Raw genomic sequence first — 10,351 nt, 5'->3', positions numbered from 1 at the left:
TGGCTGAGTAGTATTCCATCATATATATGTACCACATCTTCTTTAGCCGTTCATCTGTCGATGGACATTTAGGTTGCTTCCATGTCTTGGCTATTGTAAATAGTGCTGCAATGAACATTGTAAATAACCCACTTCTAAATGACTTACTGGTGAAAGAAGAAATCAAAAGGGAAATTTAAAAGTATTTTGAATTGTATGAAAATAAAATCACAAAATCTCAAAATTTGCTGGCTGCAGCTAAAGTAGTAAACAAAGGAAAATTGATAGCACTTAATGCATATATTAGAAAAGAAGGACTCAAGTCAGTGACCCCAGATTACACCTTACAAAAATAGTAAAAGGAGAAGGTAATTGATTCCAAAATAAGCAGAAGAAAGAATATAATAAAGAGAAGTAATCAATGAAAAAGAAAACCAAAAAAATAATAGAGGAAATAAAAATAACCACAAGGCGGTTCTTTGTAAAATCAGGGAAAAAAGAAGTCACAAATTACTAATAGAGAGGTTGAAACCGAGCGGGACCCTGTGGGGTTGCTGGGTACAAGTCCTTTCTGTGTCCCCCTGATTCTTGTTTGTAGGAAATAGGCTTCATTCAGCCTCCACAACCTTCCCTGAGTTCCAAAGGGCAGGTTCACACCGCTGCTAATCAGGGAAGGGATTGCAGGGGATGCAGAGACAGGGGAGGAGCGTCAAGGAGCAATAGTGCAGCCTTGGGGCAGGGCCCTGGTTCTCCTCACGTGATACACAGAACAATATGTCTCTTGAGTTCTTCAGGAACTCAGGCCGCCTCCCAGGCGGAGGATGGAATGATGATGATGACCCTCCTGATTGCAGTCAACTAAAGCTTGGACTCTGTTGACCTTTGCCCCAATTCTATGCTGAATTCTCCTCTGCTCAAGCCGCCTCATGAATATGCATGTACTCTTAGCTTAAGACGTCCCCAATTTTGCTGTTTGGGTAGACACTGCTTTGGGAAGGATCCCCGGTGCTCTCCTTACTTGCTGCAAGTAATAGTAAATCCTTCCTTCTCCTGATCTTGGCTTGGTTGTGTTCGTTGGCTCGACACCCACCGAGAGGCAAACCCAGTTTTCAGGTAGCAAGGTGACATCACAACAGAATCAATATACCCTGAAGAATAATAAGGGGGATTATATGAAATTATGTGTGTGAAACTTTTGAAAATTGTAAAGCCCTGTAGAATTTAAAGGATCTTTCACTCAAGAGAAACAAAATAAATTTTAAAAATTTTTGAAAAAACAATAAGGGAATGTTATGAGCAACTTTATGCCAATAACGCTGACAATTTAGAAGAAATGGAGAAATTCCTTGAAAGACACAAACTACCAAAGCTCATTCAGGAAGAAATAGATAACCTAAGTAGTCATATCAGTATAGAAGAAATTATGGGAAAAAAACAAACTGAGAAAATGAGAGTCTACGGTAATAGTCTTAGGCTGGAGATGAAATAAGCCTTATAGAAGGCGTTGACTGTTGGTATTTCTTCTAGTTTACAGATAAGGAAACTAAGGCTCATTAGTGCTAAGTAACTTTCTCTGAAATTTCACTTAGGAAAATATCTGAGATTCATATGTAACTCCATCAGTCAACTCTTAAACTCAGGCTTCATCCACTAAACCAGGAGTCTGCAGACTTTTTCTTAAAAGGACCAGATATAAATATTTTAAGCTTTGCTGCCCATATTGTCTCTGTTGCAGCTACTATCAGTGTCGGACAAAGGAGCTTCAGACGACATGTAAATGAGCAAACAAAAGAAAGTGTATCTGTAGTTAAATATCTTCCCACAAAGGAAACTTCAGGCCCAGATGGTCTCACTAGAGAATTTTAACTAACATTTAAGGAGGACGTAACGCTCATTCTACACAGTTTTGCAACAAATGGAAGAGGGAGTACCCACCCCCCAACTTATTCTACAAGGCCAGCATTTCCCTGTTACTCAAACTAGACAGAGACCTAACAACAGAAAGAAAACTACAGACCAGCATCTTTTACAATCACAGGTATAAAAAATCTTAACAAAATTTGAGCAAGTTGAATCCAGTAATACATTTAAAAGGATACAACATAATGACTAAGTAGGATTTATCCTGGAATGAACACCCATCGATGTAGTTCACTGTTCACCCAGGTCAGGCCAGTGAGATGGGAGGAGAAACCTTCTGGGAAGGGTTTCCTAGTTCGCAGCCGAGAGCTGGCGATGAGATACTCCCTTGTTTCTCCAACCCCGGCATCTGGAGCGGCCGCGGCATCTTGAGTCTAAGCTGAGAACGAAGCCACTGCGAAGGCAGCAGCAGACAGAAGGATCCTTGCTAATGTCATCAAGCTGCTGAATCAGTGGGCTGAGAAGTCAGTCCTGTCCTGGGGTTTACAGTCATGTAAGATAATGCGTTTCGTATTGTTCTTTTTTGAAGGCAACACAAACACTGGAGACAAGTAATAAAGAGCTCGAAGATCCCAATCTTTACTTGAAGTTAACATAGAGAATTTTCAAAAAGACCTGAAAGGTGCGGAATCTAGGTATTCAGACACATTGGGATTGGGCTGTGGCCAGCCTCACCAGAAAGATTGAGCATATGCGTGGAAACACCTCCCATTTCGAGTAACTGTGACCAAAACAGCCGTCAAAAATCCATCAAGAGAAAGAAGAACTGCAGACACCACTGGAAGGTGCTCTGGAGGACAAGCCCGTCTTCAGGGAAGCAGAAGAAGCCAGAGGACGGAGAGGAAGAGAGCACACTCGGGGCCCGGAGAGAAAGGCAAAGGGGGGCAACTCGGGGCGCGATGTTACGACCGAGACCTCCTGGAAGGTGAACCCTTGTTCCAGTTCAACCCTTATTTGAAATCTGTCGCAAAAAGGAATAGGAGAGGGAAGGCACACCAAGTTACCTGAAGAAGATAGAATAACGGACCACTTGAAGATCATAGTAAAAACCTCCAAGCTGAGAAATCCACGCCGTCGAATCGCAGTTGGGAAGGGGGAGGTAGAAACTTCAAGTCCTTCCTGAGCTCGCGGGGAAAGGGTGAATTTTCACCGAGTAGCCGTCTTTCCGAAGCAGCTGGGTCTCTGCCCTCCCAGGGCGCCTGCCGGGAGCTGGGAGTCGCAGCCGTCCTGACGGTGCGCGTGTGGCTCTTTCGGAAAGGGAGCTGCCCCGTGGGGCTGGAGGGGAGGAGGCCCGCAGGCTGAGGGGTGAGGTGGGGCTTGGCACCGTCCTGTGCCTCCCGTCCGGCCCACCGCGGGGCGTTGCGGCAGCCCCGATGCGGCTGGAGGCCTGTGAGAGGGCTCGTTGCTCAAGTCTGTCGGAGGCCCCGGGGGGCGCGCGGGGGCACGGGCTGCGGGGGAGGCTGGAGGGCGGGCGGGCTCGACCGGTGCCGGTGCCGGTGCCGGTGCCGGTGCCGGGTGATGGGCGGCCGTCCAGCCCCTGAGCCGTGGGGGCAGCAGGGACGGGCTCACTGACCTGGGGGACTTCCTGCCTGGGCTGCTCTGTCTGGCAGGTGTGGCCCTTCTGTCCCCCTCCGGGTCCCAGGCCGTCGCTTTCCCACGCTCTGTGCGCCTTTGAGCTGAGCCCCTCCGGCGCATCCAAACTCAGCAGGATGGTCCCCTAGCCGGAAGAGGTGCCGGGGCCCCTGTGGGGGGCGGCACGCGGGGCCGCTCCGGGTCCCCGCGACCCTGCACCGAAGCCCGCGGGGCGCTGCTGGGGCAGCCGTGGGTAGGGGTGGCAGGGCTTGGCCATGGCCGGCGGGTGCGCGGCCCCGGGGAGGGGCTGCCATCAGACCCCAGCCCAGGCCGTAGCGCCCTCTGGCTGAGCAGCCTGTGTCCCTCCGGCAGAACCTGCTCTGTCCACGGAGATGGAAGGTCCAGGCCGCACCAAGAGGGCCCTGGGCTTGGCCCCGCCGCTGGGGCGCGGAACAGACTTTTGGACCCTGGTTGGCCTCCTGGGGCTCGAGGCGGCGGCCTGCGGGTCTAGAGGCACGTCTGCACCAGGTCAGCGCTGCCCTGGGAGCCCGGGCTTAGCGCCCCGCGAGGCCCCTGGCCGTGCCTGGCACGGCCGCGTCACGGCTCTGGCCGGCCTTTGCCCGTCTCTGACTGTGGCCTCGGGAGCTTTGCCCTCCCCCCCACCCCCGGGCAGCCGAGCCTCACGTGTCTGTGAGGGGCTTTGGGTGCTTCTCACCACCCTTGCTTCCTGCGCCCCAACCTCCCTTCTCTCTGATTCTTCTTCTCCCTTCTCGTCCCCCACGGCCCGTCCAGGGGATGCCGGCTCAGGAGCTAGAGCCATGCCCTGTCTATCCTTCAGCCGCAGCGGGCCAGGCCCGCCCTGGAGGGGTCAGGTTCCGGCCGCGGCGGGGTGAACGCGGTGAGATGGATGGGGAAGGCGGGGACCCTCAGCATCCCCAGTGGGAAGGAGAGCTTTCCGGGGAAGACGGTGCTGGCTTTCAGCATCAGCTGCAGGCCTTCAGCAGGACCCCAAGCCGAGAGTGCTGGGGTGACGCCTGCAGGTGTGGCCGATGGGCTGGCAGCTGCCGGCCTTAGCAAAGGATGCGGCCCTCCGCTCCGTGCGCGCGGCTCTGAGAGGAGCGATGGGGTGGGGGCCGCAGCACCCCTTCTGGTGCCTCTCTGAGCTTCTGCAGACAAGCCAACATCGGTCACCTGCCCACAGCCCCTGGTCACACAGTGAGCCCTGCCTCTCAGTGCTCCGAGCCCTGCACCAGCCTGGGTATCCGGCTGAACTTACCTGGGTGGGATTTGAAGCAAGACCTCCCGACCCAGGACAGTTCCGCTGTTCCCGTCCCGGCAGTGATCCTCGAGCCTCGCCTGCAGGGGCCCTCAGGTGAAGGGTGACCTCTCTGTGAAGGGGCCCGTGTTGTTTGGGGCCGGCTGGGAGCTCCTCCCCTCCTGGGGAGCTGGGAGCAGCTGCTGCCATAGATCCCAGGGAGGGCAGGGCCCCGTCGCTGTGGGGCAGCCGTGCCTCTCACCTGGCACCAACGGCCAAGCCAGGGAGAGGCGTCCCGAACGGGGGTGGGGAGGCTCCCCAGCAGGCCTGGGGGGAGGTGGCTCTTCCAGTTGAGAAAGTCTCCCCAAACTGGCAGAAATCCTGCCACTTACAACTTAGACTCACTAGCTCCTGGAGGTTGGGGCCACTCTCCACGACCTTCGTGTTGGGGTGGGATCGCCCCCTCCAGAAAGATCTGGTCAAGTCCTAACCCCCAATACCAGCCATTGTGACCTTGTTTGGAAGCGGGGTCCAAGTCTGGGAGGGTCCCAAGCACAGGAGCTTCTGTCCCCATGGAGCCCAGGAGCATCGCCCTCCTGGTTCCTCCACCTGGGTGCTCTCTGACCACATACCAGTGGGAGTTGAGGCAGGCTTCCTCACGTGGGCGTCATCCAACACTGACTCCATTTCCAGCCCCTCTCCTCTCTCTGGGGGACGGGGTGAAAATTCCAAGCGTCTAATCACAATTTGGTCTTTCTGGTGACCAGCCCCACCCAGGAGCCACCCAGCATCACCTCATGATAACAAAAGATGCTCCCAGTACTTTTGTCACTTAGGAATTTACAAGGGGTTCAGGAGCTCTGTGTCAGGGACCAGGGACAGAGACCAGTGTAGATGTTTTCTGTGATCTCACATCACTGCCCTTGGTACTCGGAAGGTGCTCGGGATGTGTGAGCTGAGTGAGTGCTAGGCTTGGTCCCCTGCCTTTGGGCCTTTCGTGCTTAGTGGGTGGGACTAAATTGTGTTCCCCCCCCCCAAATTCATAAATCGAAACCCCACCTACCAATGTGATGGTAACAGGGCCTTTGGGAGGTAATTAGGGTTAGATGAAGTCATGAGGGTGGGGCCCCGTGATGGGGTTAGTGCCCTTATAAGAAGGGGCACCAGAGAGCTTGCTTCCTCTCTCTCGGCCCTGTGAGGTCACAGCTAGAACGGGACCATCTGCCAGCCAGGAAGAGAGCCCTCACCGGAATCTGAAGGAGCAGGACCTGGTCTCAGATGTCCAGCCCCCAGAACTGTGAGAAATAAATGTGTTGTTTACATCACCCAGTTGTTGTTAAGTCGCCCAGTTTATAGTAGTCTTTCATGGCAGCCTGAGCTGAGGCTGTATTTTGGGCACATGGTTGTCACTTGACCTTGCGTGTGGGGACTGCTGCCCTCCCGAGGGAGGGGCCTGCGCCTTCTTCCTTTCTGGGTCTTTCCCTCCCACGGACCCTGGGGCTGGCCCCAGGCCATCAGTGGAGCGCTGGGTGGCCTGCTGGCCTGCTCTCACCTGCCAGGAGTCCTCAAGCAGCGTCCATAGGGCGGCAGGGTCTCGGGGACGTCCCAGGCAAGGCCCTGCCACCCCACCCATGACTTCTGCCCGAAGCCTCTGGGGAGGATGGTGGCCGTTCAGAGGCTCCTCCGCCTGCACGTCTGGCCCCGTTGGCCTCCCGAGCCTGGGACCTGGTCTCCCAGCTCTTCGGGGTGTGCCTGATGCTTCAGAGCCCTGTGGTTACAGCGTGCACCCCTGGCCTGGGGCAGAGTCCGGCCTGGTCCTCAGGGTCAGCCGGCAGACCGGGCTCAAGTGGCCTGTCCCAGGGGACAGGAGCTGGTCAGGGACCAAGGAGAGGGGCAAGTCAGGCCTTGTGCGGAGAAGGGGCCTTAAGTGATGCTCAGAACACTTAACCACCAGGACCGCAGGCCCCGCACCCCCCAAGCGAGAGTCCTGTCATCAAACAAGCTCACTGGGGGTGGGGGCGTGGCAGGGCAGCCCAGGGTCGGGGGTGGGAGTTGGGGCAGGCCACAAGGGGCGGGACTTCAGCCACGTCCCATTGTCTTTCCGGAGAGTTGCTCAGGCCAAGAAGAGGATGGGTGGGGAGGGGTGCAGAGCCGGGGATGGAGGGCTGGCAGCACCCATCCGCGGGAGGGGCAGCCCCTGCGACCCGGCTGTGAGGGGACCAGCAGGGGCTGGGGGGGACAAGAGGTGCGATGGACCGCGTGGCCACGTGGCCAGATTCTGCACAAGGTGTCTGGACACAGGGTGGAGGCTGGGGGCGGCAGGGGAGCCCTGAGCCACTGGGTGGAGGGAGGTGTCGCGCCCCACTTCCCCTCCCCGGCCCTTCAGGCAGCGATTTAACCACAGGACATCCTGAGAAGACAGAGAAGGTGGCCCGTGAGCGCCGGGGGGGCCCGCTGTCCAACCCTGCTTCCCCTCGGCGGTTGGGGTCACTGCCCCCCCAGCCAACGCAGCTGCCCTGGGGGGGCCCTTGGGACAGTAGTGTTGCTGCCACAGAAGGAGCGGGGCTTCTGGCCAGACCCCCGGCGCTCCGCCAGGCCCCTCATTGTTTTAGGTGAAAATAAATGAAAAAGCAGCAGGACCAGCAAAGGGCTCGGGCTGAACCCAGAATGATGGTGGGAGTTACCCCACCGGTTACGTAACCGGAGCACCCGAGGTGCCCGCGGAGGACAGCAGGGTGGTGGAGGGTCGCCGGGGAGGGCGCACCCTATGAGCCGTGCCCGTCCGCCACAGCATGCAGAGTTGAACGCGTTTCACCCGATGTTCATTTTCCTTCCTCTCTCTTCCCCCCACTACAGTACAGGGCAGCGGTTCTCAAAGTTTCTGGTCACGGGACCGCTTCAACACTCTTAAACATTGGTGAGGACCCCAACGCACTTTTTTGTGAGTCGTAGCAGCATTTTCCATGGTACACGGGAAAGCCAATGACTTTAAAAAATATCACTTCTTTTAAAAACAATAAGTCCATTACACGATAACTTTTTTTTTAATGAAAAATAACAAGAAAGGTGGTGAGTAGAGGAGTGGCATTGTTCTTGCACATTTGCAAACCTTTAGCGCCCGGCCTGGTGGAAGGCAGCCGCGTCTGGGACCCGCGCCTGCGTCTCACCTGCTGCAGAGCGTCGTCTCGGCTGAAGAATGGGGAGGGTCTGCTTCCCCCAGAGGTGTCGTGGGGAGGGAGGTGCTTGTGGACCCTGGGGTCCTCGGACTGCACTTGGAGGCCTGCTGTGGTGGTAACTTGAATCCACACGTTCTAGGATATACGGAGAACATGCAGAGGAGGGGAGTAGGCGGCCTGGATTAAGAGGAGGACGAGGGAGTCCATGGGGCAGCTCTGAGTCGTCGCCTCCTCCCTGGGGGAGGGTGGAGCCCCTGCTTGGCGGCGAGGCCAGCTGTGTCCGGCCAGACGGGAGCCGTGATTTTGAAGCGTGAGCTCACGAGGACGACATGCGTCGGCTCTTGTCATTGGCCTTGGTCACCCAGCAGCTGCACACCCTCCCTCCTGGGCAGGTCCTCTCCAAGCGCCAAGGGGACCAGCTCACTTCCCCTCAGCTCTGGGGTCTGCGGGGCAAATGCACGCCTGAGGTTTGCCCATCACACCTCCCTCCTGGTGCCTGAGTCTTGACCTCATGGCAGAGGCGCCTGAGGAATTCCTCATGGCAGCAGGGACCACACTGGTGGCAGTGTCTCGTGGCCGGTGGTGGGGACCAGCTGCAGCATCGTCACCACGTGGCCCCTGAGGTGCGAACTTGCTGGGGTTTCTGGCAACACGACTTCCCTCGGCCCCCACATGCCTGCTGAGCTTGGTGCCGGCCTTGCTGCCAGCGTGCGAGCTCCCCAGATGCCCCTGGCAGCGTCCTGTCCAGCTCAGGCCTGGCGGGAGGCTCTGCTTCATCCCTCACCAGCTGTGCCGCCAGGCCCGTCTAGACTCCGCTTCTTCCTTGTTTCCCAGCACCTCCTACCCGGCTGGTCCCCCTGAGCCCAAGCTGGACCTTTCCAGAGCATCCCGCAGGGCCCCCAAGGAAACCCTCGGAGTCCAGCACTGTCATAAACCCATCCCGGGCAGCGCCCCCGTGACCCTCCACACTTTACAGAGGGCTGTGAATGCAGGCTCTTCCTCTTCTCACCTCACATCCCCTCCCCACCCACCCCAGAGGAGTCCCTTCTAATTGTTATTACAATATTAAACAGTGAACTTTAAAAATTACAGAATGTTTTTAAAATGGGGAAAATGTTTTACCACAAATTTTGTGATTTCTTTCCAGCCTTCAACACTATCTTGCAACATCTGTGCAGACTGTGTCATTGTTCTTTGGGCTTGAATTGGCAACCCCCTGAGGTTGGGCTTGGCCTTGTGCTTGGGCCAACAGAACAGTGCACTTGTCGTACAAGAGCAGGGGCTACAGGGGTGCTTGCAGGATTGGCTTGGCCTCTTGTGCTTCTGCCTTGAGAAAGGACATGCCGCTGGGACCCGGAACAGAATCAGGAGGGATGCGGGATGCTTCGTGGGACAGACCTGGACCACAGCCATGGCCCGGAGCGTAAGTGCCAGACGCCCCAGAGCGAGAATTTGTAATTGGTAGGCCGCTGTGATTTTTGAGGTTGTTTGGCAGTAAAAGCTAAGCATCTTAACAGGAGAAACTAAAGAGTTACAGAATTTGACCCATGCTAAATACTGTGGATAGTCGAGTTGCAGCAGCAATTAAGTAAATCCCCAGGCACAGCTGAGACTGTATTATTAACTTTTACAGATGAAACAACTTGCTACAAGCTGTGACTCCCACTGTTTCTACTTAGTGGACTTGAGGCAGGAAAGAGGCCTGATGGGATGAGCAAGCTTGTCACTGCATCCAAGCAGTGGCTCTCCAACACCGGGCCACCTAGGGGTAGGAGGAGAGGAGGTGGGCTGGTTGAGTGTGGGGAGAGACCCCCCCCCTCAGGTTAGGAGGGATTGTTTTAGGTGTCAGCAAGCCCCTGGCCTCAAACTGTAACTAGGAGGGGCTGGTGATCCCACGGCTGCCCCCAAACCTGCCCTTCAATTCCTTCAGCAACCTCCTCCTTTGCTCCCATGTCCCACCCAAGGGTAAGCCCAGGCCTTTGAGGTATCATTGGGGGCGGAAACAAAGGCGGGCCTGAAGTTCCGGGCAGAGGTCACCCCGAGGCCGGTAGCACCCTCCCAGGCATTCAGCATAGCCTGCTCTGGGCCCGGCCCCTCCCCCAGGCCGGCGGCTATGACGAGCACCACCTTCCCGTCAATTTTAATTGCGTGCTTTGTGCGTGCGGGCCGGGGCCACATTCGAGTTGCTTTCCGATGGATCTGCACATCCATGTCTGGCTCAGAGTAGGTCCTCAACAAATATTTGCTGAGAAAGCAAATGAATGAATCCTTGCTCATGAAATGTCACACCCACTGCTGCTCAGGGCTGCCGGCTGGCAGAAGGTGACTGTGTGCACGTGGTGACCTCGGGGCAGTTCTACGTGACTAAACTGAGCTGCGGCACCCTCAGGCTTCCAGGGACCCAGGTTCCCATGGGTGGCTTTGCTGCTAGCGTGTCCTCTCACCAGGT

Source organism: Lagenorhynchus albirostris, chromosome 6, assembly GCF_949774975.1.
Source record: "Lagenorhynchus albirostris chromosome 6, mLagAlb1.1, whole genome shotgun sequence".
In the NCBI taxonomy this organism is placed as follows: Eukaryota; Metazoa; Chordata; class Mammalia; order Artiodactyla; family Delphinidae; genus Lagenorhynchus; species Lagenorhynchus albirostris.
Note: the sequence above shows the minus strand (reverse complement) of the source record.